A 13954-nucleotide genomic window follows, 5' to 3' on the forward strand; every position below is an offset into this window, starting at 1 on the left:
ACAAGAAAAGTGGTGCATCAGGGCGAGGAGCCATTTTCTTGTAAATCTGCCCCTACTTATTTTTATATACTGTATATATACTATGATCAGCCCATTTAGCATCACAAAGGTCTTCATTAAGGACCGGTGTGTTTTGGGACACATAATCCCACACTTATATTCCTTTATTCATGTTCACTTTTCCACAAAGGTTTTATACCAACCAAAATGGCAGCAATTTAGCAGCATGGTTGATGTGCCTGATTTACAGATCAACACATGAGTGGGTAGCCCCTTCAAAAGACCAGCCCACCATGCTATAAGAATGACGCTCTAGTTGTCTGCTTCTCCCAGGTGGTAGACATGTATGTTTTGGTTCCAGTTTTTATCCTCAACAGGAACAAGCAATAGCGTTTGGTCAGGCGGGCATGCTCCACAGTTAACAGTTGGTCTATTTCACCTCACACGCTGGTGGTTGAGATTCTACATCAGCGGAGGGTGGCTCATATGTGGTTTCTTTTTGGAGTTAATCCCATCTGCTTGTTTGCAGGAGTTATGGCGGTCTTTTTGTCTATTCATTTTTTCATGAGTCTTTTCACTGACACTATAATACGGGAGTATGTTGAGAATGGCATATAAAATATGGTTTATAAAAAAACAGTGTATCAAATGTGTTTATTACCTTCAACTCTTAAATTAAATGTCTGGGGACTACTGTCATGGTCTTTCAATCCTGCCATCAGCTGGCACTACTTGAAGACATTCTGTGAGACTGCTTCCATCATGAACACTAATTTGGAACCTGTGCTGCACTTCAGTGTTCATCCACAAAATTTATAGATCCTTTTTGGAAATCAATCCACTCCAAATTTCATTCCAGGCTTAATCAATCAACCACTAATGGATTCTGGTACTTATATGCAGAGCCACTGAATGTATGCCCAAATAGAGAAATAAGCAAAAGAAAGGTGACTAGTCCAGCTTTGCAAAGGGCCTTCCACTGTGCGGCATCATGTGTTGCTGCATTTTTAGTAACTTTTGAACTGTTTGAGCTAGAAACAATCATTTTTGTTAAAATCTTCAGACTATGCGGCAGATGATGAATTATGTGACAAATGCAGCAAATCTATTGCTATGGGAAAATCACTGCACGATTGCACAGTTCCTGCTTATATGCCTTAAGTGTGACAGATGGAGAGGAGTCTTTTGGTAAATCTTATCATACTCTGAACACTGCCTTATGGATACCAGCATGCTCATGTGCTCCTTTGCATTACTGGCATGTCCTGAAACACAATCCAATCCTTGATCCGCTGCGGGGATTAATTCTGCTCACTGGTTGCTTCCTGTAACTTCAGTGCACTCCTTGAAACAGAGAACTGGAGGAGGGTCTGTTAACGCTCTTACCTGCACTGTGCTTTGGCTCGCTCACACCTTTTCTGAATTCCTGTCACCTTGTGTTGCTGTGACCTAGGAGGAGGTATTAGGCCTGGCCTCTGCATTCAGAATTCATGTTTCAACTGCCATTACTGGGAGCTCCTGCTTTTTTGTCCAGTTGTCTGCACTGCAGAATCATTGAAACCTGAGACGAGTCCTGATTCCTGCTACTTACAGTGTCCTTCTTTCCTGTGGCAGCCCTGTGCAGCATTGTGCTCTTCCCTTGCTTCACTGTCTCACTTTTCTTTCTGTCTATCATTTCTAGCCTGATATCCTGATTTCTCTGTTTTCCCTGTTGGGCTTCTGACCTTGTATTCAGGGGCACATTTATTCAAAGGTCATGCAGCACAGCAACTCACCTTGCTGTGCTGCGCAGTGCTGCACTGTGTGACAGGAAAAGGGCAGGAATATGCTGAATCTAGCATTATATGGAGCATTCTTGCCTTTTTACAACACTGGAGCACAATGTACTGCCTAGTGCCAACTTAGGCACCCTTGCACCATGGTGCAAGGGTGCCTGAGTTGTAAGCAGCATTGTTTTTGTGCAGGAGGGGAAACCTTTTGCACAAACACAATCCCCTGAGGTATTTTTCTCTATCTATGCAGCACAAACGAAAAAAGGAAACAAAGTTGAGGAGAAATAAACATATTTCTCCTCATTAGGCCTCACCTCAGGAGGTATAGCAGTTTTGGGGAATTCCCAGGTCTACCACATATGGTAAATCTGGAAATGCATCACAATCCATGGGTCTTGTGTGCAACACCCAGGCACCACCCATGGAACATCTCCCTGGGGCAGAGTAACACAAAGCGGCGATTAGTACTGTATTGCATTACTCTTGGTGAGCTTGCATGGCCTTATGTGGCTTGATAAATTGCATTGTAAAGGTTGCTTTGCTTTTGCACCTCGTTACATGGTGCTAAAGTGTCATACCCCTTTAAAAATTTGCTCCTGCATTGGCAGTAGTTCCCTTTGTATTCTAGTTCTGATTTCCTGTTCTGACCTTGTTCTGAATTCCTGTGTTTATTGCATGTGTCAGGAGGGCATTACTTGTTCCAGTGCCTGTTGGGCACATTCTTAAATTCCTTGATCTGAATCCTAGTTGCGGTTTTCCTGTACCAACAGGGCATTACTTGCCCTAGTGCCTGTTGGGAACAGATTGCTCATGATCCCTGTATTCCTGTACTTGATTTCTGGCCATGTTTATAACTCCTTGTCCTTGCTTTCTTCCTGTGTCCTTGCCTTCTTGCCTGTCCTGTATTCTGGCCATTCTCTACACTTTGGTTTTCTGTTCCATTCCAAATGGAGTCTACTGTCTGTTGAAGTCCATATTCGTTTGCAGTGTGACCTCTGGCTTGGTTTCCTCTCTGATCAGATAAGGGAAATACTTATATTGTTGCTCTCAGGTCTTCTGAAGTCTTACCTGTCTCAGCTTTGTTGTCACGTTTGGTCAACCTTGTACTGAGTACAACAGATTCCAACAGCAGCCTCACATTATGACTTTTCTGTAGGACTGTTGTTAAGAGCAATCTGCTAGTGTTAGCCCAAAGTGCATTCCCTAAGCTACTAAGAGCCTGTTGCCATATACTTTACATCCTTTACTTTGATCCCGCCTTGTTCTTGCCTGTCTCCTGTCCTTTATAGCTCTGTGTCTACGGTTTCTTTGAGTAGCCCAGTGGTGTAACAAAACTGGAGAGGGCCCCCCCTGCACAGAAGATGGAGGGGCCCCCACCAGACTCACTCAGGCCATGTGCTGTGCTGACTGGGCCCCCTGAAGCTCAGGAGCCCCCCGCACACCGGGGGCTGTACTGGCCCTTTGTTACACCCCTGGAGTAGCCTGGTACTTAAGTTGCCCTGTCACCTTGCTAAGTGTTACCTCAAGAATCACACTCACTGCCTTTACTCCCTGACAACTACACTCATTGTTGGACTGCCCACGGTCCCCTTCATATGTTCATGGATATTTCAGGGTGATCTGGCCCTCAAGAAGTTCTCAATAGAACTTAAGGCAATGAAACAATTTGGTCAGATGTAATTAACAGATAGTAACATGCACTTTTGTTTTTAACCATGTACATTGTTCCCATATTAAAGTATAGATAGCATCTCTGAGACATTTGTAATAATAATACAGGACAGAATAAGTATTTAGTTCCTGGTAAACAGAGGTCTGATATAGATGCAGAGATGTGACATGGCTGTACTATCCAGCTCTGATTATAATTGTCAAATTATTAACAATTGAGCTAGGTTGACTAAAACTTAGACAGATAGGGGCATATTTACAAGGAAGTGGCACATCAGTCCTGATGCACCACTTTTCTTGCATCGCCCCTACCCCACCTAACAACACCATGGTTGCACCGTATTTACAATATGGTGCACCATGGCAGTCGCTAGGACAATAGCATCAACATTGTTTATGCTATTGTTGTCCTTTGCTGCACTAGCATCAACAATTCTGACGCTCGTGCAGCAAAGCATAGGCAGGCCCATTGATTAAAATGGTTCATCATTTTAACACCTGTTCTGAGCAGGCATTAGAAATGTCAGAAAAAATGGTGAAGTGAAAGGTTGTAAATTTCACTGCCTCATTTTTTCGGGCCACCCTGTGTCGGAACATCCCCCTTGCATACATTATGCCTGGTCCAGGCATAATGTGGCAAAAGGTTTTCCAAAGTAAAATACAGTGCATTTTTGTCCTTTCCCCCAGCACTGGTGTACAATTTCCTACCAAGCACCAAACCAGACACCTTTTCACCATGGTCCATGGGTGTCTGCATTGTTGGCAGGATTGTTTTTGTGCAGAATGGGGCACCATCCTGCACAAAAACAAACCAAAGATGCTTTGTGCAGCACACATAGAAGGAGGAAACAATGAGGAGAAAAAAATATATTTCTCCTTGTTGCACCTGCCCTGGGGATGCGTACAGTTTTGACGCATTCCCAGGTTTACAGATTTTTGTAAATCTGGGAATGCGTCAAAACCCATGATGTTACGTGGGAACACTCCCTGCCTCGCCCATGGTATGCCTCCCTGATGCAGTGTAAGACAATGTAGCAACTTGTGCTGTGTTGCCTTACACCATATCTACGAGGCTATAAAAAGCCATGCAAAGTGGCTTTGCGTGGCCTCATAGATATGGGTCTGCACACTGTGTCGCAGAAGCGTCAGAAACAGTGATGCACCAGCAGCACAAGGGGCTTGAAAATATGGCCTATATTGTAGAGGTCTTCAAACTTGGAGGCATCCCCCCTCCCACCCCCTCCCCGGGTAGCCTTCTTTGATCCCAATGGATGGGGCTAATCGCTGTCCAAGAAAACCATCATACTGGTAACAGAGCTTTCTTTTTACTGGAAAAAACTGAGCGGCAGAAGGTCACTTTGTAATGTGCCACTACTAACATATGCTGTCATTTATATCCTGGCTGGGAATAGGTGTCAAAGGATGAGGGCCTCCTAATGATACGTGTACACTTTGGTAAGATCTGACTGAACAGAATAGTATGTTTCGAATCATGTATTTGATTGCATTTTGAAAAGGGATAACTGCAATGTTTAAATATGTTAACACATTTTATGGAATAACTGTGAAAACATACATTATCATTCTTGGGGCGGTGAGTCGGGGGGTTGCAATGATTTATTTATTTTTAAACACCGAACTGGGCACAGTATACAAAATTCACCATTAAATGAACTTCAGAATATTATTAAAGTTGTCCAGCAGGTGGAGCTAGACGTTCACTGTGACACTGGAAATGCTTAACAGTAGGCAGGATCCAGAGATGGCGATTCAGAAGGACAAGGAACAAAGTGAAGTTGAATCAAGCACCAAGAAGAACTAGATGTGGGCGAATCACTGAAGGTTCGGGTCAGAGGCCTGGTTCTGGCTCAGCTCAAAGTCGTCCTCGACCCTCAAGCCCAAAGCAAGCTGAGTTCCATGTGGCTTCTGCCTTCGCAGCCGCACTTCTCAGTGTGCAATCTTCACAAGGCTATAAAAAGCCATGCAAAGTGGCTTTGCGTGGCCTCATAGATATGGGTCTGCACACTGTGTCGCAGAAGCATATGGCTGGGTCCAAACTGGAACGGCATGGTGAGCAAAAAAACGGATGGATTAAACCCAGATCTGTGACTGGGTGTGAATGTTTGATTTGGTCTACATTCCTTCCATCAACTGTTGTTTTTGCATTTGTCGCCCTAAGTGGGAAGGGTATGCCCAGACGTGGGTCCCCTGCTCACTATGCCACCAGATTCAAGCTAACTTGGCTGAAGAGGGGTGATACCCCGAAACCGGTCCCAGGATGCTTGTTTCTGGTCCAGGGAGGACCTGGGCTGGCAGTTCAGGCTGGACTGTTCCCATGGGGAACAGGGTCAAGACTGATTTGCATATTGCTGGGCCCAAACTGGAACGGCATGGTGAGCAAAAAATCTGACGGATTAAACCCAGATCTGTGACTGGGGGTGAATGTTTCATTTGGTCTACATTTCTTCCATCAACTGTTGTTTTTGCATGTGTCGCAAAATATGGGCCTATGATTGAAAGTTCGCTCACACCTGTATTTTGCGTGTTACTGGACTGCCAGATGCTGTCTCCTTTGTTGTGAATATTCTGGAACACCCATGTCAAAGTACAGCGAGCCCAGTGTAGATATGCACGTGTGGGAGGACTCCCTGCCATTTCGGGATCTATGTGGTGCTTAGGAGTTTTTGGGACACTTATATATAGTCTCTTGTGTGTCTTTAGAGTTGCTGTTTATTTTTTAATTTTTTTTATTAGCACAATGTTCATGAGAAATGATTGATTTCTGTGTGCTTTTGCTTGTCTGTTGTATTACCGGTACAATATATTGCTCAGGGGTCGTTTATCAGGCATGTCCGTGCAAATCATTTGGTTTCTTGATGAACACCACGTGCGTGTGCAAAGTTGGCCTCCACACGCCCAGCACCGCCACTTAACACACAAGGAGTCCCCTTCTGACTCCGAAGAAACAAGGCAGCATTGTTGCCCCAGCAACAGCAGAGGAGGCATCGAGATGCGTATGCAGCAGAGCACGGCCTACACCACCTCATCGGGAAGCGTGTGCGGCCGCACGGCTGATGGAAGGCCGCAGCGAAACAGTCCTCAGCAGCAAGCCACATGGACAGCAGGTACGGGCACAAGGGGCACCGGGAACAATATCCCACCTACGTTGCCAATTTGTTGTGTCGCGAGGTTAGAGCACCTCGCAACACAGACCGCTTGGGAACAGCCGTAGTATAAATGATACGCTGGCACTGGTAGATAGTCACTGGCCACGAGGGAAACGTCCCCGGGCTTTTTATTAGGTCCACTTTCTAAAATGGTGCAGTGGAGATTAAATTCATCTCCCTCAAACAGTGAGCATCATGGGTGGGCCCATGACAAACACAACAAAGTGCCTGCAGGAGTAACTGAATTTTTGCAACTTTTTTAGCAGGCCGCATCTGCCAATCAAAACAAGTAGGAAACATGTATTCCAACCTGGGGCCATATTTATACTTTTTGACGCACAGCTGCGCCAACGCAGTTGTGCGTCAAAAAATCTAACGCCATTCTGAAGCGCCATGCGGGCGCCGTATTTATTCAATGACGTTAGCCGGCGTTAGCCGGCGGCGCTGCCTGGTGTGCGTCAAAAAAAATTACGTACACCAGGCAGCGCCGGCGTAGGGGAATATGGAGCTTGGGCGCCAAAAAATGGGGCAAGTCAGGCTGAGGCAAAATTATCGCCTCAACCCGATTTGCGCCATTTTTTACGACTCCCAACCCCCATTGAAATGACTCCTGTCTTAGCAAAGACAGGAGTCATGCCCCCTTGCCCAATGGCCATGCCCAGGGGACTCCTGTCCCCTGGGCTTGGTCATTGGGCATAGTGGCATGTAGGGGGGCACAAATCAGGCCCCCCTATGCCACAAAAAAAAAAAATAATAATACTTACCTGAACTTACCTTATGTTCCCTGGGATGGGTCCCTCCATCCTTAGGCGTCCTCCTGGGGTGGGCAAGGGTGGCAGGGGGGGTCCCTGGGGGCATGGGAGGGCACCTCTGGGCTCCTTCCGAGCCCACAAGTCCCTTAACGCCTGCCCTGACCAGGCGCTAAAAAACGACGCAAAAGCGGCTGGACGTCATTTTTTTTGACCCGCCCACTCCCGGGCGACATTTTTGCCCGGGAGTGTAAATACGGCGCACATGCCTCGGAGTCACTTTTTTAGACGGGAACGCCTACCTTGCATATCATTAACGCAAAGTAGGTGTCCACGCTAAAAAATGACGCAAACTCCATGGACTTTGGCGCTAGACACGTCTAACGCCAAAGTATAAATATGGAGTTAGTTTTGTGTCGGAATTGCGTCAAAAAAAACAACGCAATTCCGGCGCAAACAGAGTATAAATATGCCCCCTGGTTTTACAGGCTCCAGCCAACTCCAACCCGGCTGTAGCCCCACAGCCCACAAGATCTCACACCAGGCTTAAGGGGTTCGGGTCATTTAGAATCAGGCCACTGTGGCCACTGAGGCGCAGACAGGTCTGAGTGGCTCACAGTGGCTCCTGGCACCACGGCTTCATCAGTACAGCCGCTTCCTGTGTGTCTCCTGTGTGCCTCTGCTCGTGGCTTGCGGGTGTGTCTCCCCCACCTCCTCAGCGTACTCGCATTCTAGCAGTACTGGTTTTCAAAAAGCCTTTATGAATTGTAACACCACACGCCTGGTGTACAGACTAAAATGCACTTTTAATAAATTTTACATTCACCTGACTACAAAGAAGGTTAAGACTCACAATCAGGAGCACATTACTACTATCAAAGCTGGCACACTTACTACAGTTGGGGCCAGATGTAGCAAAGGGTTTTACCCATTCTGTGTCTATGGGAAAATGTGTTCGTACATATGGCCCTTAGTCTCACACTTCAAAAACATGAATCATAAATCCACCATTTTTGAATGGACAGTTCTGTAGCGCATTGGAACACAGTGACCCCCCACCTTCACGGAGCTGAATATATCCTATCCATTAAAAGACAAAATGGGTTTTTCTCTGAAGAAACAGATAAAATTGACCCAAATGATTTGATTGAATGAAATAACACTCATGTATAATCCCCACTGGGCCATTACCTATGCTTGAACTGGCTTTACCCATAACAGCAATACACATTCTGTACATCTGTTACACTGTTGTCATACCAGGATCCTATCCAATTACTGTCACTAATACACTTTGGGTATTGAAGGCACCCTGACATGACTTTATGGAATAAGAAACTATGGGCCAGATGATCAAATCTAAAAAACTCTCTGGGATGTTCCAAATGCAAAATTGCCATTCGATGAATCGCAACTTGGCATTGAGAATCGGCTTTAGCAAGGGCGTGTTTAGGGCATCCCTTCCTAAAACCGAATCGCAGTGGTATGATTGAATGTTTGGCGACCAAAATGTAGTCGCAGAACTTCCGCAGGTTATCACCAACTTGAAGCTGGTGGTAATCCATTCTCAAACTTTGTGAATGTCCCCTTTCTGAATGTCTGTAAAAGCATTTTTTAAGAGCAGGCAGCAGTCCCACGGAACACTGCCTGCTCTTAAAAAATGAAAGGAAAACTTTTCATTATTCTTTTTTTAACGCATCCTGTTCTTCTTTAAGGAAAACGGGTTGCATTTAAAAAAAAGATTGCTTTATTTAAAAGCAATCACAGACATGATGGTCTGACAGACCACCATCCCTGTGATGTTTTGTGATTCCCAGTGGGTCACAAAGCAAGACCTACCTCATGAATATTAATGAGGTAGGTCTATTTGTGACCCACTGGGAATGGCAAATGTAATTCAGTGGAGTTTTCAATATTTGGAATTGAGATTCCCTAATTGCGATTTGCACTGAATCGCAATTAGGAAGTCGCAATTCGAAACATATGATCATCTCTCCCTTTCTCTTTCTTTATAGGTTCAGGGTAATTCTATATGCACTTACCCATTAGAGGGCTTATTTCATTTCACTTTAGGAAATACCTTGAATGATCCACTTTTATTACCAACCTATGGAGCAGATTTACAAGCCCCCTAGTGCCTCTTAGCGTCACCTTAGCATCATTTGTTTTTTGCCAAGGCGGCGCTACGTAGGCCATTCCCCCACCCCATATTTACAAAGTTGTGCAATGGATGCATTGCGCCACTTTGTAACCCCTTGCGTCACATTATGCCTTCACCAGGCATAATATGTGCAAGGAGGGAGTTCCCACGCAGGGCGGCCCAAAAAAATGGTGCAGTGAAATTTACAAGATTTCACTGCGACATTTTGTTCTGTTGATTTTAATGCCTGCTCAAGGAAGGAGTTAACATAATGCACCCATATTAACCTACTTGACGCTAGTGCAGCAAAGCATCACAATAGCATCAAAAATGTTGACGCTATTGTGCTAACTACTGCCGTGGTGCACTGTATTGACAATATAGCGCAACCATGGTGTCATTAGGTGCCAGTAGAGTGACACAAGAAAAGTGGTGCATCAGGGCGAGGAGCCATTTTCTTGTAAATCTGCCCCTACTTATTTTTATATATATATACTATGATCAGCCCATTTAGCATCACAAAGGTCTTCATTAAGGACCGGTGTGTTTTGGGACACATAATCCCACACTTATATTCCTTTATTCATGTTCACTTTTCCACAAAGGTTTTATACTAACCAAAATGGCAGCAATTTAGCAGCATGGTTGATGTGCCTGATTTACAGATCAACACATGAGTGGGTAGCCCCTTCAAAAGACCAGCCCACCATGCTATAAGAATGACGCTCTAGTTGTCTGCTTCTCCCAGGTGGTAGACATGTATGTTTTGGTTCCAGTTTTTATCCTCAACAGGAACAAGCAATAGCGTTTGGTCAGGCGGGCATGCTCCACAGTTAACAGTTGGTCTATTTCACCTCACACGCTGGTGGTTGAGATTCTACATCAGCGGAGGGTAGCTCATATGTGGTTTCTTTTTGGAGTTAATCCCATCTGCTTGTTTGCAGGAGTTATGGCGGTCTTTTTGTCTATTCATTTTTTCATGAGTCTTTTCACTGACACTATAATACGGGAGTATGTTGAGAATGGCATATAAAATATGGTTTATAAAAAAACAGTGTATCAAATGTGTTTATTACCTTCAACTCTTAAATTAAATGTCTGGGGACTACTGTCATGGTCTTTCAATCCTGCCATCAGCTGGCACTACTTGAAGACATTCTGTGAGACTGCTTCCATCATGAACACTAATTTGGAACCTGTGCTGCACTTCAGTGTTCATCCACAAAATTTATAGATCCTTTTTGGAAATCAATCCACTCCAAATTTCATTCCAGGCTTAATCAATCAACCACTAATGGATTCTGGTACTTATATGCAGAGCCACTGAATGTATGCCCAAATAGAGAAATAAGCAAAAGAAAGGTGACTAGTCCAGCTTTGCAAAGGGCCTTCCACTGTGCGGAATCATGTGTTGCTGCATTTTTAGTAACTTTTGAACTGTTTGAGCTAGAAACAATCATTTTTGTTAAAATCTTCAGACTATGCGGCAGATGATGAATTATGTGACAAATGCAGCAAATCTATTGCTATGGATAAATCACTGCACGATTGCACAGTTCCTGCTTATATGCCTTAAGTGTGACAGATGGAGAGGAGTCTTTTGGTAAATCTTATCATACTCTGAACACTGCCTTATGGATACCAGCATGCTCATGTGCTCCTTTGCATTACTGGCATGTCCTGAAACACAATCCAATCCTTGATCCGCTGCGGGGATTAATTCTGCTCACTGGTTGCTTCCTGTAACTTCAGTGCACTCCTTGAAACAGAGAACTGGAGGAGGGTCTGTTAACGCTCTTACCTGCACTGTGCTGTGGCTCGCTCACACCTTTTCTGAATTCCTGTCACCTTGTGTTGCTGTGACCTAGGAGGAGGTATTAGGCCTGGCCTCTGCATTCAGAATTCATGTTTCAACTGCCATTACTGGGAGCTCCTGCTTTTTTGTCCAGTTGTCTGCACTGCAGAATCATTGAAACCTGAGACGAGTCCTGATTCCTGCTACTTACAGTGTCCTTCTTTCCTGTGGCAGCCATGTGCAGCATTGTGCTCTTCCCTTGCTTCACTGTCTCACTTTTCTTTCTGTCTATCATTTCTAGCCTGATATCCTGATTTCTCTGTTTTCCCTGTTGGGCTTCTGACCTTGTATTCAGGGGCACATTTATTCAAAGGTCATGCAGCACAGCAACTCACCTTGCTGTGCTGCGCAGTGCTGCACTGTGTGACAGGAAAAGGGCAGGAATATGCTGAATCTAGCATTATATGGAGCATTCTTGCCTTTTTACAACACTGGAGCACAATGTACTGCCTAGTGCCAACTTAGGCACCCTTGCACCATGGTGCAAGGGTGCCTGAGTTGTAAGCAGCATTGTTTTTGTGCAGGAGGGGAAACCTTTTGCACAAACACAATCCCCTGAGGTATTTTTCTCTATCTATGCAGCACAAACGAAAAAAGGAAACAAAGTTGAGGAGAAATAAACATATTTCTCCTCATTAGGCCTCACCTCAGGAGGTATAGCAGTTTTGGGGAATTCCCAGGTCTACCACATATGGTAAATCTGGAAATGCATCACAATCCATGGGTCTTGTGTGCAACACCCAGGCACCACCCATGGAACATCTCCCTGGGGCAGAGTAACACAAAGCGGTGATTAGTACTGTATTGCATTACTCTTGGTGAGCTTGCATGGCCTTATGTGGCTTGATAAATTGCATTGTAAAGGTTGCTTTGCTTTTGCACCTCGTTACATGGTGCTAAAGTGTCATACCCCTTTAAAAATTTGCTCCTGCATTGGCAGTAGTTCCCTTTGTATTCTAGTTCTGATTTCCTGTTCTGACCTTGTTCTGAATTCCTGTGTTTATTCCATGTGTCAGGAGGGCATTACTTGTTCCAGTGCCTGTTGGGCACATTCTTAAATTCCTTGATCTGAATCCTAGTTGCGGTTTTCCTGTACCAACAGGGCATTACTTGCCCTAGTGCCTGTTGGGAACAGATTGCTCATGATCCCTGTATTCCTGTACTTGATTTCTGGCCATGTTTATAACTCCTTGTCCTTGCTTTCTTCCTGTGTCCTTGCCTTCTTGCCTGTCCTGTATTCTGGCCATTCTCTACACTTTGGTTTTCTGTTCCATTCCAAATGGAGTCTACTGTCTGTTGAAGTCCATATTCGTTTGCAGTGTGACCTCTGGCTTGGTTTCCTCTCTGATCAGATAAGGGAAATACTTATATTGTTGCTCTCAGGTCTTCTGAAGTCTTACCTGTCTCAGCTTTGTTGTCACGTTTGGTCAACCTTGTACTGAGTACAACAGATTCCAACAGCAGCCTCACATTATGACTTTTCTGTAGGACTGTTGTTAAGAGCAATCTGCTAGTGTTAGCCCAAAGTGCATTCCCTAAGCTACTAAGAGCCTGTTGCCATATACTTTACATCCTTTACTTTGATCCCGCCTTGTTCTTGCCTGTCTCCTGTCCTTTATAGCTCTGTGTCTACGGTTTCTTTGAGTAGCCCAGTGGTGTAACAAAACTGGAGAGGGCCCCCCCTGCACAGAAGATGGAGGGGCCCCCACCAGACTCACTCAGGCCATGTGCTGTGCTGACTGGGCCCCCTGAAGCTCAGGAGCCCCCCGCACACCGGGGGCTGTACTGGCCCTTTGTTACACCCCTGGAGTAGCCTGGTACTTAAGTTGCCCTGTCACCTTGCTAAGTGTTACCTCAAGAATCACACTCACTGCCTTTACTCCCTGACAACTACACTCATTGTTGGACTGCCCACGCTCCCCTTCATATGTTCATGGATATTTCAGGGTGATCTGGCCCTCAAGAAGTTCTCAATAGAACTTAAGGCAATGAAACAATTTGGTCAGATGTAATTAACAGATAGTAACATGCACTTTTGTTTTTAACCATGTACATTGTTCCCATATTAAAGTATAGATAGCATCTCTGAGACATTTGTAATAATAATACAGGACAGAATAAGTATTTAGTTCCTGGTAAACAGAGGTCTGATATAGATGCAGAGATGTGACATGGCTGTACTATCCAGCTCTGATTATAATTGTCAAATTATTAACAATTGAGCTAGGTTGACTAAAACTTAGACAGATAGGGGCATATTTACAAGGAAGTGGCACATCAGTCCTGATGCACCACTTTTCTTGCATCGCCCCTACCCCACCTAACAACACCATGGTTGCACCGTATTTACAATATGGTGCACCATGGCAGTCGCTAGGACAATAGCATCAACATTGTTTATGCTATTGTTGTCCTTTGCTGCACTAGCATCAACAATTCTGACGCTCGTGCAGCAAAGCATAGGCAGGCCCATTGATTAAAATGGTTCATCATTTTAACACCTGTTCTGAGCAGGCATTAGAAATGTCAGAAAAAATGGTGAAGTGAAAGGTTGTAAATTTCACTGCCTCATTTTTTCGGGCCACCCTGTGTCGGAACAT

Source organism: Pleurodeles waltl, chromosome 1_1, assembly GCF_031143425.1.
Source record: "Pleurodeles waltl isolate 20211129_DDA chromosome 1_1, aPleWal1.hap1.20221129, whole genome shotgun sequence".
NCBI lineage: Eukaryota > Metazoa > Chordata > Amphibia > Caudata > Salamandridae > Pleurodeles > Pleurodeles waltl.